At 44.7% G+C, this 18,296-nt stretch overlaps 1 long non-coding RNA gene across 2 annotated transcripts; it reads left to right on the forward strand.

Annotated features, from left to right (window-relative positions):
• Positions 1 to 2,162: 2,162 nt before the first annotated feature.
• On the forward strand, positions 2,163 to 13,270 carry LOC308460711. 2 transcript variants are annotated; one of them, XR_013978742.1, is made up of 5 exons: positions 2,163 to 2,210; positions 4,031 to 4,115; positions 8,399 to 8,447; positions 10,779 to 10,986; positions 13,017 to 13,270. It is a non-coding gene; the product is annotated as an uncharacterized lncRNA (long non-coding RNA). The 2 variants fall into 2 exon arrangements; XR_013978743.1 differs by lacking the exon at positions 2,163 to 2,210 and having other exon boundaries at positions 3,242 to 4,115.
• The last annotated feature ends 5,026 nt before the right edge of the window (positions 13,271 to 18,296 follow it).

The following is an 18,296-nucleotide window of genomic DNA, read 5'->3' on the forward strand; positions in this document are numbered from 1 at the left end:
CCAAATGTTTTGTTCTGCTTTCTTTTAGACTACAAAATGCTACCCAGCCTCTACACGAATACCTGCCAGGAGGGCTTGGCCACTGTTGTCCCTATGCTAAGGGAAATCCCATAACATAGTCTATTCCAGTATGGTCTGTATCAGATTTCCATTCCATGTCTAGAATGCTTCAGTACATCTGAAATAAAATATATGATAAAAAGCTTTTCCCATCTCATATCTCCTAAAATCTTTCATGGATCACTGCCACTTTGGTTCCATAAACTCATCCCCAGGGTCTACTACCCTACCTTATAAAAAGCATTATTCAAAATAGCAGTTTGCATGGCCCATTAAGGAAGACATTAACACAATAACATTCAAAATAGTAACCATTAATTTCACCTTCACTCAAAACCCAAATAAAACTATTTTGTTTACTTAATTCAGCAAAACTGATCAACTTGAGCCAGTGATACCAACTTTTCAAAGTCGGATCCAGTTTTGTCAACTTTCCAAAGTCTGATAGTCCTTATCACCTTCAGTGCCCCCCCCCCCCCGCTTCTCAGCGCCCCCTAAGTAATCCCACTGCCCCACAGGGAGCATTACAGCCCACTTGGGGAAGCAATGTCCTAAATCATGCTAGAAGCGAACAGCAGAATACAGCCCTAAACAATAAGCTCTCTTATAGGTTAAAACACAGCTCTATACATCAAACTAAGCTAATATGGTTCAAAACTTATAGTGCAATCCTCACCTCCAGATCTGTGCTGGCCGAGGTGATGAAGACAAGACAGCTGAGCCTCCACCAGCCCCCTCCTGCCAGGAGGGCTTGGCCACTGCTGTGCCCGATTCAAAGTCTTGACTTTGGATTCAAAGTCCTGCAGATCCCCAAAGGCCCTGATCCTCTGCTCTCTCAGCTGCACAAACCTACAGCTAGGGCAGCCAAAACAAGCCACCCCACACCTGCCCCCCTCACCCGCAGGAGCAGCAGGGCTCCAGATGCAGCTGCTCCGCAGCCAGAGTTAGGATTGCTGGATTGCTCACAATCCTGTCTCACCACACCTGTGGCTGCTATGGACACGACTGTGATGTCACTGCGGTGTCATAAGACATTAAATCAACTAAGTCCTGGCTGCCAGTGTGAACTAGGAAACTGTTTTCCATGCCCTTCCATTTGCACCAGTGATCTAGTCAGGGCTCCAAACCAGCTCCGCAAAGGAGTGCGAGGTTTAATCACACGGCGGGGAAGACGGCAGCAACTGGGTCCCAGGGGCGTCTCTGAGGTGGCCTTACGGGCACCATTTGCAACCGGGGAGCGGCCGCCCCATCCGCGTGAGCAGGAGCCGCGCCAGCGGGGCTGGGGGCTGAGGCGCCAATGGAGGGGAGATGAAGGGCCTGCGAAGCCCTCGAGCCCCAGAGAGCTGCTCCTGGTTTCGCGGGGGCGGCAGCCCTTTTGTCCGCAGGATGGAAGCGGCGCCACCGGCCAGCCCCATTACCGGCCCGGCCAGCCTCCCGGGGCGCCTGGGCTCCGCCGCAACAGGTGGATGTTCGGCCAAGAAGACCGGAGGGGAAGCGCACCCGGGGAAAGTCACGACACAAACGGCGGAGGCGGCGGGGTCTTCCCGCCCCCTCCCCCCGCCCCCCGCCTGCAAGGAAATGAACGAGACACGTTGGAGGGCGAGCGCTTCAGGCAGCAGCCCGGGAGCCGGGAGCGGGCGCCGAGGGGGAGAGAGGGGGCGGCGGAGGACCGGGGGCTCCTGCTCCCCGCGAGGCGGCCAGGGCGCTTCGTGGGCTTTTCGGCTCAGCCCCGTTGCCGCGGAGGGGCGCCCGGAGCGGGGCAGCCACGCGCCCAGGAAGGCGCCCCCGGGGAAACGGGACGCGGCGGCGGCGGCTCCTTCTTTTTCCTCCGCTGGGGCTGAAGCGCCGAGGGCCCCCCTCGGGGGCGGCGGAGCGCGGCAACTCACCTGCAGCGCCGCCGTCCGTGCGTCCCGCTCCTCTCGGGGCTGAGCAAATGAATGGGAGCGGGAGGGGAGAGAGAGGGGCGGCCGCCAGGACGGGCCGCCCCGCCCCGCGCGCGCCGAGCTGGAGCTGCCGGGAGCCCGGAAGGGAACCTGAGGCAGAGCGGGCGGGAGACCCCCCAGGGGCGCCCCGGGGCCGGGGGAGGCGGGCGGCGGGCGGCGGGCGGCCGGCTCCTGCTTTGCTTGGTCTTGTCTCTGGCTCGGTAGCAGGTACTTTGTCGGGGGGGGGGGGAGCGGCTGTTTCGAGGCGGGGAGGGGGACGTTGTTGTTGTTTTAAAAAAGCAGGCTGCTGTGGGGGTCGCCGCGGGATATGCCGAAAATGTGCCCTCAAAAGTTCAACTCGACGGACAGCTCCGGGAGCGGGAATGAGATGCTTCGTTGCTGCTACAGAGAATCAGCTCGGCTGCTCGGTAGGAAACACCGGGAACTTTGAGAGTGATGGCTTCGCCACCTGCCAAATATTTTTCTCTCTCCCTCCCCTTTATAATTTTGGTTTTGTTTACCATCCAGCTTGATGAAAACCCCCGGGGAACAGCATTAAAACTTCCCAGGATATTATTATTATTATCATTATTATTATTATTATTATTAATAATAATAATAATAATATTATATACCACCCTTCATCTAACCTCTCCATTCTGAAGGAAATCAGCCCTGAGTGCTCACTGGAAGGACAGATCGTGAAGCTGAGGCTCCAATACTTTGGCCACCTCATGAGAAGAGAAGACTCCCTGGAAAAGACCCTGATGCTGGGAAAGATGGGGGGCACAAGGAGAAGGGGACGACAGAGGACGAGATGGTTGGATAGTGTCTTCGAAGCTACCAGCATGAGTCTGACTAAACTGCGGGAGGCAGTGGAAGACAGGAGGGCCTGGCGTGCTCTGGGCCATTGGGTCACGAAGAGTCAGACACGACTAAACGACTAAACAACACCCTTCACCTGAACATCACAAGGCAGGATAAAAACATAAAATGCATTACATAGTAACAAACAAAACAATACCCCCCCCCCCATTTTCTGACAGGAAATAAAAAAGGGCTCCCTAATGTGGGTTTTTCTTGGGGGTTCTAGCAACCTAAAAGATAACTCTGCTTCAGGAACAAACATCCACATATCTGGAAAGCCTTAATAAATATTATCAATATAATGAAGGCTCCTTATTTCCCCATTCCTCATCATCTTTAGACATCCATGCATTTTATTAAGTAATGTTAGGGATCAAGGTAGAGCCTTTATTTATTTATGTATTTATTTATTTATTTCTAACTATAGCTTGTCTCTTCCATCAATAGAATACATTGTAACAAAAATGGTAATTATATGGGATAACTAAACACCATGCAAGTAGATAATGTCCAACAGGGTTATCTGGCTGTTTGTTTGTTTTTTAATATCCTGGCTGGCTCCTGTTACTTTAGCAGCACAAATTGGGATGTGAAGGTTTTCCCAGCACAGATACACATTTTCACTTGCTAATGTTAGCACATCAAGCTGCTGTTAGAGGCAGTTGCACAGAATCCAGCCAAGGCTAAACTCTTTTAAGTCTCATTTTAGTGCTTAACAGTCACATTGACAGTAATGAGATTTTTAGCCCAATCTTTTGCTTGCATGTATGCTCCGAAGTACGGTAAGTCTCACTGACAACAGTAGAGCTTTCTTTCAAATGTGTGCATAGAACTTGAGCCTTGAAAGTGCCTTAACTTTAGATGGATTATGTGCTTAATTATGCAGTATTATCTTAACATGGTCCACAAAAACAATTTAATTATAGTACTTGCTATAAACTGGTGTTAATTTTGTTAAGTAGAATTAAAGGCATTTAAGACCATATTCTGAATCTTATTTTCATAATTCACAATCTAAAATGTGCAGTCATTCAATAACAGTGTCTGTCATCTGGCATTTGACTCACCAAAAAGTAAGACATTTTTGTTAGGTTAATATGTAATCAGGGTTGGGCAGAGGCTGGGAAAAGCTGGTGTTGATGTAATGTATACCAAAGTTTTGCCTTTAATTATTTATTCAGCAGATCCCAGCAAAGCAGTAATTGATACTGAGGATCCGATTTTAATTCTGAGAATGAAATGAAATTCACAACACTTTAATTTCAGGTAAATTCATGGGGTATGTTTGCACTTAGTTGAATGCTTTAAAGCAAAAAGATGAAGCAGAAATGTGTTCGTGTGGGAAATGTGAGAGCAGTGTTGCCAGCTGACTACCAGCCTGGCTTGCAGCTGCAAAAAACTCAGCAAGCAAAACTTTTCCTAGTGCAGAGACATTGACTCTTTCTCATGCCTGGCTGTAGTGAGAGGCACAGCACCAGTGGCAGGCTGAAGCTTATATGAAAGCCACTGGTGGGGCAGTGTCTTGAGTGATGGGCTTGGATGTGGTGAGCTCAGGTCCACATCCTCATTCAGTGGCGTAGCATGGGGAGTCATGGCCCCAGGTGAAAATTTCTGGGGTTGCACCCCCATGAGCATGGAGCTGCTGGGAGGCAAGCCATGCCTGGGCTGGGCCACCTGGGCTGGGCCTTCAGGGCTGGGGCACGGCCACCGCCTCCTCGTGGCTGGCGAAGGGATGCCCACACGTGCCCCATCCCTGAGCCGAGGGGGAGGAGGGAGAGACTGCCTTGATTAGATGCTGGCCAGCGAAGGGACTGACCATTGCCCAGTCTTCCAGGGGTGCGCTACACTTACCCTGCCCCAGGCACTGGCAACCCATGCTATGTAACCCACTTACCTATGTAACTCTGAGTATCCTTGAGGAAGCCTTCTCTTTCAGCTTAACATTTCTCACAGGGGTTGTTGTGAGATTAAAACATTGGCCTCAGCTCTGCAGAAGGAGCGAGGGAAGTACATACATGTCCATGAGGCCTTTCATGATACTCTAAATATATATTATGGTGGGAAGAGGAAAAGTTTCTATCCCATAGCAAATTGTGTTTAATGTTAGGATACTACCACACACGTAGTGATTGTGGCATGCTCACACAGCTCTGATTCCCATTCAGCAACTGTAGGGATCTTAGACTGTCTCCAGCAGAGGCTCCAACTTCTGAGGACAATTGTGGTGGGGGGCTGTCACATGTGTGATGGCAGGACGTACAGAGGAGCTGGGGTTGAGCCAAAAGTGGCAGCGTGGCTTCAATGGCCAGTGGTGCCAGTGGCTCCTCCTCCTCCTCCCCCTCCCCCCATGGGTCGGGGGCTGCTTCCCTGCTCCTTGCCCCCCATGGCAGGAGGAAGAGGAAGAGCCAGCCACGGAAGCTTTGCCATGCTCAGCTGGCTGCTTGGCCTCCTCTGCCCCATTTGAACATTGGGGGGGAGGTTTGGCCCATAGGAGATGGTGCCCCTGGACTCCAGTATTTTACGTATTAAAGCCTGGCATCAACTATTGCATACAATGCACTTGTGAGGGGAGACAGATTTTGTGCAGGCCATCAGGCAATGTTTTCTTCCATCTGCCTCGCCCTTCCCTCCAGTCTTAGGAGCATTTCCCAGACCATGTATACAATTATATTCTGATGGATCATTGAATATTACTTTATTTGATAGGTTGTTTATTTTAAAGTTAGGTTTTATGACTTTTTTGTGCAGTATTGGATCAGATGATTATCAGTTGTGTGATCTTTTTGCATTTTGTTGTTTCTTCATCTTGTAAACCACCTTGTGCATAGTAATGTAGAAGGGAGGTGGTATACCAGTTAAAAGTGAACTGAACTGAACAGAACAGAACTGAAAGCAAATCATAAAAAGGGAGGGAGAACCAAAAGCGACAACCCGCTTTATCTCACAACCTGCTGGGCCCACACTGGTGCAGTGGGGCAAAAGGTGGAAAGGGTTATGTTTTCTTTTTTAATGGTTGGGGAGAGTTTATCTTGCATTGGGTGCAGTGGGAGGGAAATAAACTGCAGTGCAGTTTGTCTCCTGTTCTGGGGATGTGTTGGGTGAATGGGATGGTTGTGGGTCCACAGTGTCTCTCTCTGAACACTTCCTGTTTGCCCTCTCCAGTGCTGAAGGGACACTGGCTGAAGAATGGGCACAGAGATAGAGAAGGAGATCCAAACTTATACACTAAATGGAGAACTCTCTCACCATCCTGGGAGAGATCTGAAGAATACTATGGCCCCAGCAATGACCTTCCAGGAACCATAGAATTGAAGCCTAAGACTGCCTCCTATTTTCAGTGGAAATGGTTTTCTTGAGGTGTAATCCTATGGCAGGGGAGCTGGGGTTGATCTCCAAATGTAGTCTATCTGCTGCCATGCCAGATTTTCACTAGCAGAGTAAAAGTGAGGTCAGAGACTCCTCCATCCACTTAGCACAGTTTTTAAAAAGAGTTTGAAAGAAAGGAGAGGGAGATTTAGACCAGCTCAGAATGTGGTCTATATTTCCCCTAGTTTGGGCATCCTGGAGCATCACAACGGCTTTGGAGTCTTGAGATCCAGGCCATTTCCCAGTCCTCCCCCAACAGGATCATCTTTGGCCTTACCAGCATTGAGGGGCCACAGAATGACCATAAATTTCCCCCTCCACTTTCTGCTGATGGAACACCTTTCATCAGCACACAATCATAACTGGATTCTGCCCAATCAGCAGTGCAGAGAAAGGACACCCTGGGCTGTTGTTTTTCACAGTGATTTTCTACACACACACACACACACACACACACACACACACACACCTGCTGTGCAGACAGAAAAGCGATTGGAACAAAGCTGAGCACTGATGCCATGCAGGTTTTGGTTTAGAAGCACTGCATATATAGAGTGACAGATACAAAACACATTTTCGCACCTCCTCACACATAGAGCAATGGATTTGGTACAGCCTGTTCCTACTCTCTCTTTTCTAGTCTTATATATCGGTACCTGCTGGCACAGGTATAAAAGCAGTGCAGGGTACAATCAGCACAGGGTGAATAAGCAACAGCCCAACTGATCTGCCAGTTTATGGGGCAATATTGCCACAAACCAGAATGCCACTAATAGAATTGCCCCATGCTGAACTAACGGTGCTAGCAAATCTAATATCGTGTCCAGAGAAGTTCTCAGAAATGAAAATAAAGCACTGGTACATTGTAGATGGTTAGAGGCTGGCAGTCTAAGAACATCTTTGTTTCAAGTGCCCCCAATTCATTTTAAATTCCCACTCAATGTCCTGTTTATCTCAGTGAATTAAATAGGAAGCCTCCCACAGCTTAGGGATGGAAGGTACCGTACATTCTCTTTGGTTTTTCTCATGTCCAATTGCTTATGCATGCCTCAACTCTTTGTCAACTCATGTTTAAAAACACATCCCTTTGTCTGCTGGATCCAGTGAATGCACTTCTTGATTAAACTGTTCAACAAATGTAGTGTGAAGTAATTTTCTGTGAATATTTATTTAGCAACAGTGTCTTATACATTCCTTTATGATTTGTGAGATTTTTACAAGGTAGCTTATTATCCTATCTCTGCCTCTCTTTGTTCTTTTTTTCTTAACATCCACATTCTTTCAGAATTCTAGTTAAAGAAACAAATAATTTAGCAAGGACTCTATACTGAAACAGCAGAGTGGAATTTTAAAGCTCCCAAATGTCTGCACATTTTATTTATTTGACATTAACATGATAAATGCTTTAAAACATGTTTTTGATGAACGATATAAAATGATTAACAAATTAATTGTAAGAGAAACAACACCTTAATTGACATCAATTAACACTGGAAGAACACTTGCCACCAGTAGCTGCCTTGCCATGCCATGCGCTCTCCTATCCCATAATCTCTCTAATGCTTGGGTCATGCATTAGACTAAACTTCTAGATAATAATCTAAAAGCAACAGTAGGCAAATGTGTTTATTCGCTTTAGCTAAAGTGAAGAAAGAATTGAGCAAGTTTTCAAATACATCAAAATCAGACATAATATGATTCTACATGGTTGCTTTTCCTTGAAGATATTGAGCATTAATTGTTGCTAAAGGGCCAGCTTGATAACTTGTAATTTTACCCATACTTTTACCCTTAATAATAATGTCCTGCAGATCAGCAGGATTCATGATCTTCTGTGTCACAATTTGTCTGCCCACTGCCTTCCCACAGAACTGCTCTGTTCCGCTTGGCTAATGCATATACATCTAACAGGCAGGGATCTTTCATGCCCATTGATCCTCAAGAGGATGGGATTGATTCAAAGTGTGGAGATCTTGATGACTTGGAAAAAGGCAGGGAAACCTTTTGGAATAAGCGTAAACAACAGCTGCCCATCATTCCCAACTCATTCATTTCAGCAGGAATTTTTCCCATTAGGGAATGTGCATTGGCTCAGTAATTACTATTTATTATGCTTACGAACAACCAAAACCCAAAGAAAGAAAGATCATGAACACCTCCTATGTTTCTCTCTTGTGTTTCAGAATGGACCTTCTACTGCCCAATCACAGGAACCAGAAAGTCTCTTTGATAGTAAGTGTGTTGCAGTATAGATTTCGTTGTTGTTGCTGGCATCCATCTGTGTCAGGAGAAAGTGGGGTGTTTCTCCAGGGGTGAAGTCAATCCGTTGTCTTGCAACAATCCTGTGTTATCTATGGCTCGAATGGAAAGGCCAGGGGAAAATGTTTAAAATGCATATTGTCCATCTTGAGCTGGGAATGGCTTTACTTTCCTGCCTGCATTTGACAATTCCATCACTACAGTCAGCTCACAGCTTGCATGGGGGCTGTGTTCCAGGAAATTGCGTGTATAGTAAGATAACCCCTGAAAGCACCTCCATGCCACCACCCCTGCCTTTCCAAAGCCTATGTGCTGAGCAGGCCTTGCTTAAGAGGCTCTGGCAGGCTCCCATGACATCTTGCGGGAGGATCCCACAGCCCAGTAAGCATGTCTGAGAGCCCACCTTGCACACGTTTCACTTGTGCGGTATCAGCTGGCCAGCTGCTGAGTGTGTGAAGCTGCAATTGCACAGGTTAAATGTGCACAAGCTACGATTTGACTGTATTGATGTTGATCCATTGCCTAATGTTAGTAAATCCCAATTCCCATTCTTTATCCAACAAACCAACCCATCTATTTAATATGTGGAGAAGTAGAGTTTTAAATAAGTGCACCAGATGTTGGAACAGAACAGACGTAAATTATGCATGGGGGTGGGGGTGGGGGGGGAAATCTACAGTGGTTTTAAGGCTGCCAAATCCAAGCTTTCATCTCAGTTTATAAACCTAGCATTTTATCATCTCTGGCACGTGCTGTGGTCATCCACCCTCCTCCTGCTTTTGAAAATGTACGTAGGCCTTGCAAACCCACACAGTCTTTCTGCTAGGACCTACTGAAGATTCAGCACATGGGATATCTTACATACGCAGCTGTTTTTTAGTTCATGATTATAAAACACCAGTGGGCAACCTCTGGCCCACAGCCCGAATTATGCTCTGCTGGGCTCTAATTTGGCCCATGAGGTCTCTCCCCAACCACACACGCCTGCCCTACACCTGACGTCATATGCATTGTCAGGTGCAAAGCAGGTAAGCACACAAAGCAGAAATCAGGAGCCTTAAAACGCACTCCTGGTGGATCCTTGACAAGTAGGGTTTTTACGTGTGACACCAAATGCAAGCTCCTCTGGGATTGATTCCACTCTGGAGCTTCCAGTATGAAGCTTGGTGTTGATCATCTAATATTAAATAATCTTTTTAGCTTTGCAGAAGTCTGTTATTAACAGGTAGCAAAGATAAATGAGCTTAAAACAGATCTCTGAGGTGGTAGAAGTAAACTCACAAAGCTCTTGAGAGAATTCCTGAATTCATTTAGAAAGGCAGTGCAACTTCATGGCACACATTTGTCCAAATTTTGAAAGAAGAATGGGATTATGAGCAACTGGAGCTAAACAAATGTACAGAAATAAATTTAATTAAAAGTATTTATATTTATATCCTTCCTTTTCCCCGGAACTGGAGCTCAGGGTGGCTCACAAAAATGAAAACAAATGTGTAAAACACAGAAAGCTCTCTCTCTCTCTCTCTCTCTCTCTCTCTCTCTCTCTCTCTCTCTGTGTGTGTGTGTGTATGTGATAATAGTTAAAAAGGAATTAAACAGAATTAAAATAATATAAGAACAGATATATAAATTCTAGTAGAAAACAGCACCACACTATTAAAAGCCCTTTCCTTAAAACAGTCAGTTCCCAAGAGCCTGTAGGAATAAAAGTCTTCACCTGCTAGTGGATGGGCAACAAGGAGGGAGCCAGTCCAGCCTCTCTAGGGAGGAAGTTCCAAAGTTATCTGGGAGCAGCCACCAAAAAGGCCCTTCCCACATCCCCACCTAATGTGCCTGTGACGGTGGTGGGGCAGAGAGAGGCTTCCCCCCAAGATCTTAGAGCTTGGGCAGGTTCATATGAAGGAATACGGTCGTTCAAAAATCCCAAATGCAATATGTAGCAAATGGAGTTTGACTTTCATACCTCAACTGAAATGGCTTGTATGTTTGTGTAGGTTGGTGGCTGGGGGAAGTTTGTGGCAAGCCTGAACACACTCACACAGGTCTGCTTCTGTCACACCTAGTTATCACTTCCGTAAGATAGCATGCTTTGGAGGCATTTATGACCGAGCTAACTCTGTATCATGATGTCATCCTGCAGCTCAGCATTATGACATCAGTTAGAAAAATCTTTGAAAGAGTTCAAGTAACCAGTGGTTCCTTATCCTGGTTTCTTATTTTATAGAATTGTAGACTTGGAAGGGACCGCAAGGGTCATCTAGTCCACCCCCCTGCAATGCAATAATCTTTCACCCAATGTTGCAGGTGATCTATTTCATGTGGAGAGAAGCTATTCAAAGTTACTCAAGGGACCACACTAGAAGCTTGGAGGAATTATCTTTATCCTGAGCTCCATGAAAAGTTGTCATCTACCTGCCTGCATTCAGGAATATTATTATTGTGGAATGTATGGACCCTGTAGCACTGACAAAACTGACAAACGTGGGGAGAATTAGACATAGTGGGAAGGCAGGTAAGTAATAATTTTGAAATTAATTTGGCATTAGTGGTTCAATCCCGAAAAAGATACTTGTGTTTGGGGAAACAGCCATCGATATATTTTCATCCAAACATGATAGGTCCTGGTGATCTCCCAGGCACTAGAGGCCTTGATTTAGGTCTCCTCCACATCATAGAATCATAGAATCATAGAGTTGGAAGAGACCACAAGGGCCATCGAGTCCAACCCCCTGCCAAGCAGGAAACACCATCAGAGCACTCCTGACATCAGATCATATACAGAAGGCTAAATTAGCCTCTGCCATATTCAGAGCAATCTTTTTCTCCTCAAAGCATTCTGGGCACTGCAGTTCATTAATGGTTGCTGGGAAATTTAACTCTGTGAGGGGTAAACTACCATGTCCAGACTTCTTGGAGGGAAAGAACGTGTTTTGAAACTACTTCAGATGTATAGCGTGTTCACAGTTGTGGCAACCCCAATGCTCCAGAACTCCCAAGAGAGGGCCATTTGTTTCCTTCCTACACAAACGTGTATAAAGCATTCTAGATTCAGGTATTGTGTTGGTCTGATGCAGTCAAAATAAATAAATAAAATGTCCAGTAGCACCTTAGAGACCAACTAAGTATCTGAAGAAGTGTGCATGCACACGAAAGCTTATACCCAGAACATACTTAGTTGGTCTCTAAGGTGCTACTGGACAATTTTTTTGTGTATAAAACATTTATTTTTCAGACAACCTTTAAAAATTAATTACTGCTATATCACATGCATATCCTATGCTCTGTATTGGTTTCTGTGGAGGGTGATATGATGGGTGGAACGAACTGGGAAAGCAGTTTAATGGGCATTATGGACAGTCTCCAGTCCGTGGTGCAGTGGGGCTTGCTATGGCCAGGCCTGTTCCAGCATAAACACCTTTTTCATTTTCACCTTTTAGAATGTTCTAAGTTCTAGGACCAGAAGAGATCCCATCATTTCTGTTTTCAGGGAGAGAAAATAAGCTCCCTTAACCTGCAATATGTGCATCAGATCAAGAATTTACTGGTTCCCCCATCTTCTGGCTTGCCGGTCTAAAGTATTTATCTCGGTTTTGGTTGCTTTCATGTTCTTGTAGGATTTATAACCCATCTGATAAATGCAGTAGACAAAGAACATTCCATTTGGGGAAGAGAGGAACAGCCTGTCAGACACCCACAAAGATGTTATGAGAGGATTAATCCCAGTCCCCCAACTTCTCAGAACAGCATGCATGAAATCTAGCAATGTGTGTGGGGTCCTGGCAAAGCAGAGTGCTCTGTGAATGTTGGCTCTTACACTAGGCAAAACATTTTTGAGTTATGAGATTTTTTTTTAACCTACTTCTAAGGCTTCTCATTTTGAAAGGTCATTTTAACTGATCTGCAGTAGATCAAGAGGCTCATGATATGCAGGTAAGATGAGCAATGGCTGTAACAGAGGCCAACATATGGTGTTCACTCGGTACTTGGCAGATGCTTAAGTGGTACATAGGAGTGGATGGTAGGAAATTGTTGCAATATCCTTCCATCTCAAAAGTCTAAATGTCTTCTTAAAATTGTTTTGTCCTTTTTTAAACAAGTGAACCAACCCAACAACAGTTTTAGGGCATCTATCCAACCTCAACTCTATATTGCTGCCCCCCACAATTTACTAAAACCTTCCATGGAAGCAGGAACTTAATGTTGAGTTCTCCCCTATCCTGTTTCCCCTTCTTTTCATTTTCATTTAAACCACTGTATAAACCAACAACTTGCCCCTTGACCACTAATAATGAACCATATTTTGTAGATATTACTGCAAATTTATAGTGCTATTTTTGTGATGTGCAAATGACATCACAAAAGACTTGGTCTGTTTATTTGCATTATTTACTATTCCTATCATTCCTGTTTATAAAACCCAATAAAAAGTTGTTGTTGTTTAAAAAATGTTAAGTTCTACCTACTTCTGGCTTTCTATCCTAGATCTTTTTCTCTGCTATTCTTAGAGCTATTCTTACTAAATCTACTGTTGGGTATTTTCAGGCCTTTCTCCAGCTGCATGTCAGAGAAGACAAGACGTGGCTCAGTGGCTTCATGTTCTGACTCAAGAGTCAGGCCCACTGAGCTCAGTATGGTCTACACTGACTGCCAGCAGCTCTGCAGGGTTGCAGCAGGAGATGTCGGGGGCTGAATGTGGGACCTTCTGCAATGCAAAGCCACTGCCCTCCTACTGAGCGATGACCCTTCCTCTATTTTCTGCAAAGAGAGAAGACTCAACAAAGATCAGTTGCATATACTGTGTACTTGTCTATACTTTCCTCCCCTTTTGTATAATTCCTCATACAAACACTTCTGCAAACTTCTAAGCAAAGAGTGGAAAAAAGTAGAAAATGTATGGAACAATTACTTGTTCCCAGTTTCTGAAATTATTTCCGTACTGTATTTTTTAACATATTTTTTATTACAGATTTCTTGGTTTACAAAAGTATGTGCAATGTCTGTTTTTTCAAGTTACATTTTCTACAGATCAGTTTCATTTGTTGAGACATTAGTGTTACATTAGAAAGAAAAGGGAGAAAGAGGTAGGGGGGGTCCATGGGGTGTAGGGGTGGCAATGTTTCTATTTTACTTAATGTATGTGTGGGGTTTTGTGTCAGCATCGCTTGTGTGGGTTCTCTTTACTATTCACTTGTGTTCCTTTGGTGGTGAGAGAAATTGGGGTTGGCCTAGGGTGTGGTTGCTTGTTTGTGATTGGCTGTGGTGAACTTTGTTTTCATGTGTGAGTGGGGTGGGTGGGTGTTTTTGAATCCGGTTAGCCATATTGATTTGTATGCTGTTGGTGGATTCTTGTCATTGTCTTGTTGGGCTGTGAAAAGGGAGCCATAGTGGGGTGAAGGCGTCTTCTTCCATTTGTCCCTGTGTCAGTTTCAGTTTATTGGTCAATTTTTCTAATAGGGTTGTTTCCCATACTATTTGGTACCATTGCTCCATGCTTACTCCTGGCAGGTTCTCTCCAGTGTCTGCCTATGATGTTTTTTGCTGCTGAGAGGAGGTAGGTTATGAGCTCTTTGTGATCCTTGTCTGTGCATGTTGACAGTTAGGATTCTGTACTGTATTTGTAAAAAGATAAAGGTAAAGGTACCCCTGCCCATACGGGCCAGTCTTGCCAGACTCTAGGGTTGTGCGCTCATCTCACTCTAGAGGCCAGGAGCCAGCGCTGTCCGCAGACACTTCCGGGTCACGTGGCCAGCGTGACAAGCTGCATCTGGTGAGCCAGCACAGCACACGGAAACGCCATTTACCTTCCCGCTAGTAAGCAGTCCCTATTTATCTACTTGCACCCTGGGGTGCTTTCGAACTGCTAGGTTGGCAGGCGCTGGGACCGAGCAACCGGAGCGCACCCCGCTGCGGGGATTCGAACCGCCAACCTGACGATAGCTGCTGTTATATATTCAGTGGTCTGCATTTGCCTGAACTTGAGTTTGGACTAAGGAATCTGAGCCCATGTTCTGATTTGATACATGATATCCAATCACAGAACATTTCAGGATTCGGGCCACTGCCATTGGCTCTTAAACTCTGAGTTATGATTTGTAGTTTGGGAGTTTAGACAGCCAATCATGTTGAGAGTGGGAGTGGCTCAGGCCTTCAGAAATGTATATAAACAGTTGCTTTGCCTCTGTTGTCTAGTTCTGTTAGTTCAATAAAGGTTCTTGCTGTTATCACTGTGTCTCGCTTCGTGGGAACTTACCTACACTTCAGCTGGCACTTCGCTTTTGCAGCTATTTTTGCATAGGCCTGCACTAACTATGCTGCTCCCTGCCTTTGGCTCTCCCAGCTAAACCTCCCAACCAAAACCTTTGCAACCATCAAATCTATTTCCGTGGTCAGTGGGAGGGAAAAGGAAAGAGTTTTTCGAAAACTCCCAGAAAGAAAAACAGAGTTAAATCAAAATTGACCATTTAACCCAAAATATATCTGCAAATGTTATAACCACGTGTAGAAGAATAGAAAGAAAATTACAAACAGCTGGTGAAAAGTGCAGTAATTGAAACTATTGATCCTATTACTTTAGAACAGAAAGGATGCCTTCCTACAGATAACATATTTTGGGGAGGGGGAGGTTGTGAGCAATCACCTATCACTTAAGGATGAATGCGGCCATCCTACACCTTGTCCAATGTGTACCTAACATCTAAGGAGCACTAATCTATATTCTGCCCTTGAGTTGTCATGAACAGCTATTTTAAGTCATAGTTCATTTTTTCTGTTTTAAGGATCATTCCAGGCACAATGTTCCATGAGTATTGTACTCACATCCTCATCCGGCAGGTCATCAGGAAACATTGCTAAGACTTTGGAAAATGTTTGTTGAAATCTCTTATCTCCACTATTAGGACAGAACTAAGGGCTCTGCTTAAGAAGAGATCACCAGAAAGTCTATATGAAGCACAACCTCTCATTTCCTGATGTATTAATAACATGAGAAGCAAGGGAGGAAGCTGGCTTGGCCGTGGTCCATTTAAAACAACATGCCCACAACCATATCACTGCAACGCATTCTCTCAAGGTATGGACATTGTGAGACGACTGCTTAAATGAATGGTGTGCCATTTTCCTGCAACCAGCAGCGTTACTGAGGGTTCAGATTTTGCTCTTGTGTATTCTCTAGTGTAATAGGGACACGGGTGGTGCTGTGGTTTAAACCACAGAGCCTAGGACTTGCCGATCAGAAGGTCGGGGGTTCGAATCCCCGTGACAGGGTGAGCTCCTGTTGCTCGATCCCTGCTCCTACCAACCTAGCAGTTCAAAAGCATGTCAAAGTGCAAGTAGATAAATAGCTACTACTCCGGCAGGAAGGTAAACGGCGTTTCCGTGCGCTGCTCTGGTTCGCCAGAAGCGGCTTAGTCATGCTGGCCACATGACCCCGAAGCTGTATGCTGGCTCCCTCGGCCAATAAAGCGAGATGAGCGCCGCAACCCCAGAGTTGGTCACGACTGGACCTAATGGTCAGGGTTCCCTTTCCCTTTATTCTCTAGTGTATGTTGTTGTCAGCAGTTTCTGCACATTGTTTAATGAAGCCAAGCAAGTGCAGCACTGAGTGTGCATCTAAACCATAATGTTGTTCTGGACCCTATAATTAACCCCTTTCACAGGTGTGGGTGAGAAATGAGAAGAGAGCCACAGACAAGAACTGTGTTCCAAAACAGATGGAGCCCAGCTCAAAGTGGGTGGGGCCAAAGCCATTCACAGCCACATTGAACGTGCATGCAGTAACCAGTAAGATATAGCAATACATAGTGTCTCCACCTTTTAAAAGTTTCAGTCTATTTAAATTGTTAAATATTGTTAAATATTAAATTATTATTAAAGTCTATTTACATTATTGATTATAAGGAGGGCCCATCTACTGATTGTGTAATTGCCTCACACTATCAGCTGCCATTAGAAATTTCTGTTCCAGAAATCCTTGAGCAGACTGGTATTTCACTTAGCTAGAGAGACAAAGCAGCAGGACTTTCTTCAAAGTAGCCATGCTTAGGATCACAGTGTTTTTTATTCTGTCCCTAAGTTTCTGGAACTGATTAACATTTTCCTATACATTCTCATGGCTTAAAAGCAACTTGAGGAAGCTGGAAAAGTTATAATGCTGTCCCAAGATTATCTCAGCTACTTTTTCCAGCTGGGATAGAGCACTCCTTCTTTTCTCTTTTAGTGCCAAAAAAGGAAAACATTTGGATATCCAGATCACTGTTAATTTAAAGGACATCAGCTCAAGTGATCAGTGCTAATCTACTCATGATTTATGGCAGCCAAAAATAGCTTCTATCTTTTGCCATGAGAAACTATATCTCTTAAGAATAGGGTGGTTTTTTTTGTTACTCAGATTAAATCCCCGGTAGGGATGTTCACAAGCTCACATGCCTTTTGTAAGCTCAGGGACTGATAAAATTGGGTACTTTCCTCCTAAGTCCAACTGAAACCAATGGAATCTGTAGTGGGTTTAAATACTTTTTTGCTCCATTTTGCTCTATTGGTAGACTTAAAATAGGAATAATAAGAAGAAATGCAAAACACCAATGCACAAGCAAAGCAGATGTTCTTCTGAAGTGTGTCTTTATCAACAGAACAAGATAAGGAAGCAGGTGATGAAAGACTGACCCTATTGTAAAGCATCAGCTAGTAATCATTATTATTTACATTTTATGGAGCTTTAAATTTGATTACATCAACAGGAACTTACCCCCCTCCATACGCAATCCACCCTCCCCACGCTCTGTTTCTCTCTCCCAGTAGTAACCAATAAAACCCAACAGCATACAGAGCTGCAGGCCACACAAAAGCAATTTTAAATAAAAACCAAGAAGCTCTAAATAACTTGTCCAATGGTTTCCAATCAGATAAAAACAGTTTCATACTTTACCACCAGATGAAGCAACTCTTCATCATGTGAGGCAGGGTTATTGCTTTCCATCTCTGTGGGATCATGCATTTGACCATTTCAGGATCCAAAGTTTGTGTGGCCCATTCCAGGTTCCCATTCTGATGGTAAACAGCCCAGAACCAGATGGAGAGCCGTAAGGTAAGTCATTCTTCAGCCGTCCACTTCATTACAATTTCCTAGGCATGCATTTTCTCCTTCCTTAGTGTAAAAGGTGGTCAAACATAAAGGTTTCTGAACTGAAAAATGAGGGCAATTCCCAGTTTATCATATAATATATGGACTGTTCTCACCCATGCTTATATAGGAGACAGATTTCAACTTTTCACCCATGTCACACATATGAATACTGCGATCCTATGCTCATTTACGTGGGAGTAAGTGTGATTGGAGTCAATGGGCCTTCGAAGTAGGCATGTATAAAATTGCACTGCATGAGAATAAAGTCAATATAAGCCTTATATCAGCCACCCTGCAAATCACTCCTGTATTAAACGCCTGATTAATGGGCCAAAGGTCTCCCATTTGCAAGCCTGTCCTCTTTGTAGACACAATGAAGCAATTGTTTGCATACTAATTAATCAATTTCTAGTCCTTAGGTGTGCTAGGTAGTTGTGTTACCCACCTGTGCTTCAGTTACAGTGTCAAATTTAAGTCAACAAGCTCACTTAATCTTTTTTGCTTCCTGTCTGCTACAGACGAGGACAACTGGGTTTCACCTTGCAATCCAACACTGCTGAAAAGGTAGCATTTTCAGGTACAGTAAATGAGCTTTGCTTTAGTAATAATTCTTCCAGTTCCCACCTGGGTTCAGACGGTAGAAGTGATTGAATGAGGTGGGCTCTCTCCCTATCTATTTATACCTCCTATGCATTTTTCCA

This window comes from Podarcis pityusensis (genome assembly GCF_964106645.2).
Source record: "Podarcis pityusensis genome assembly, chromosome: 13".
Lineage (NCBI taxonomy): Eukaryota > Metazoa > Chordata > Lepidosauria > Squamata > Lacertidae > Podarcis > Podarcis pityusensis.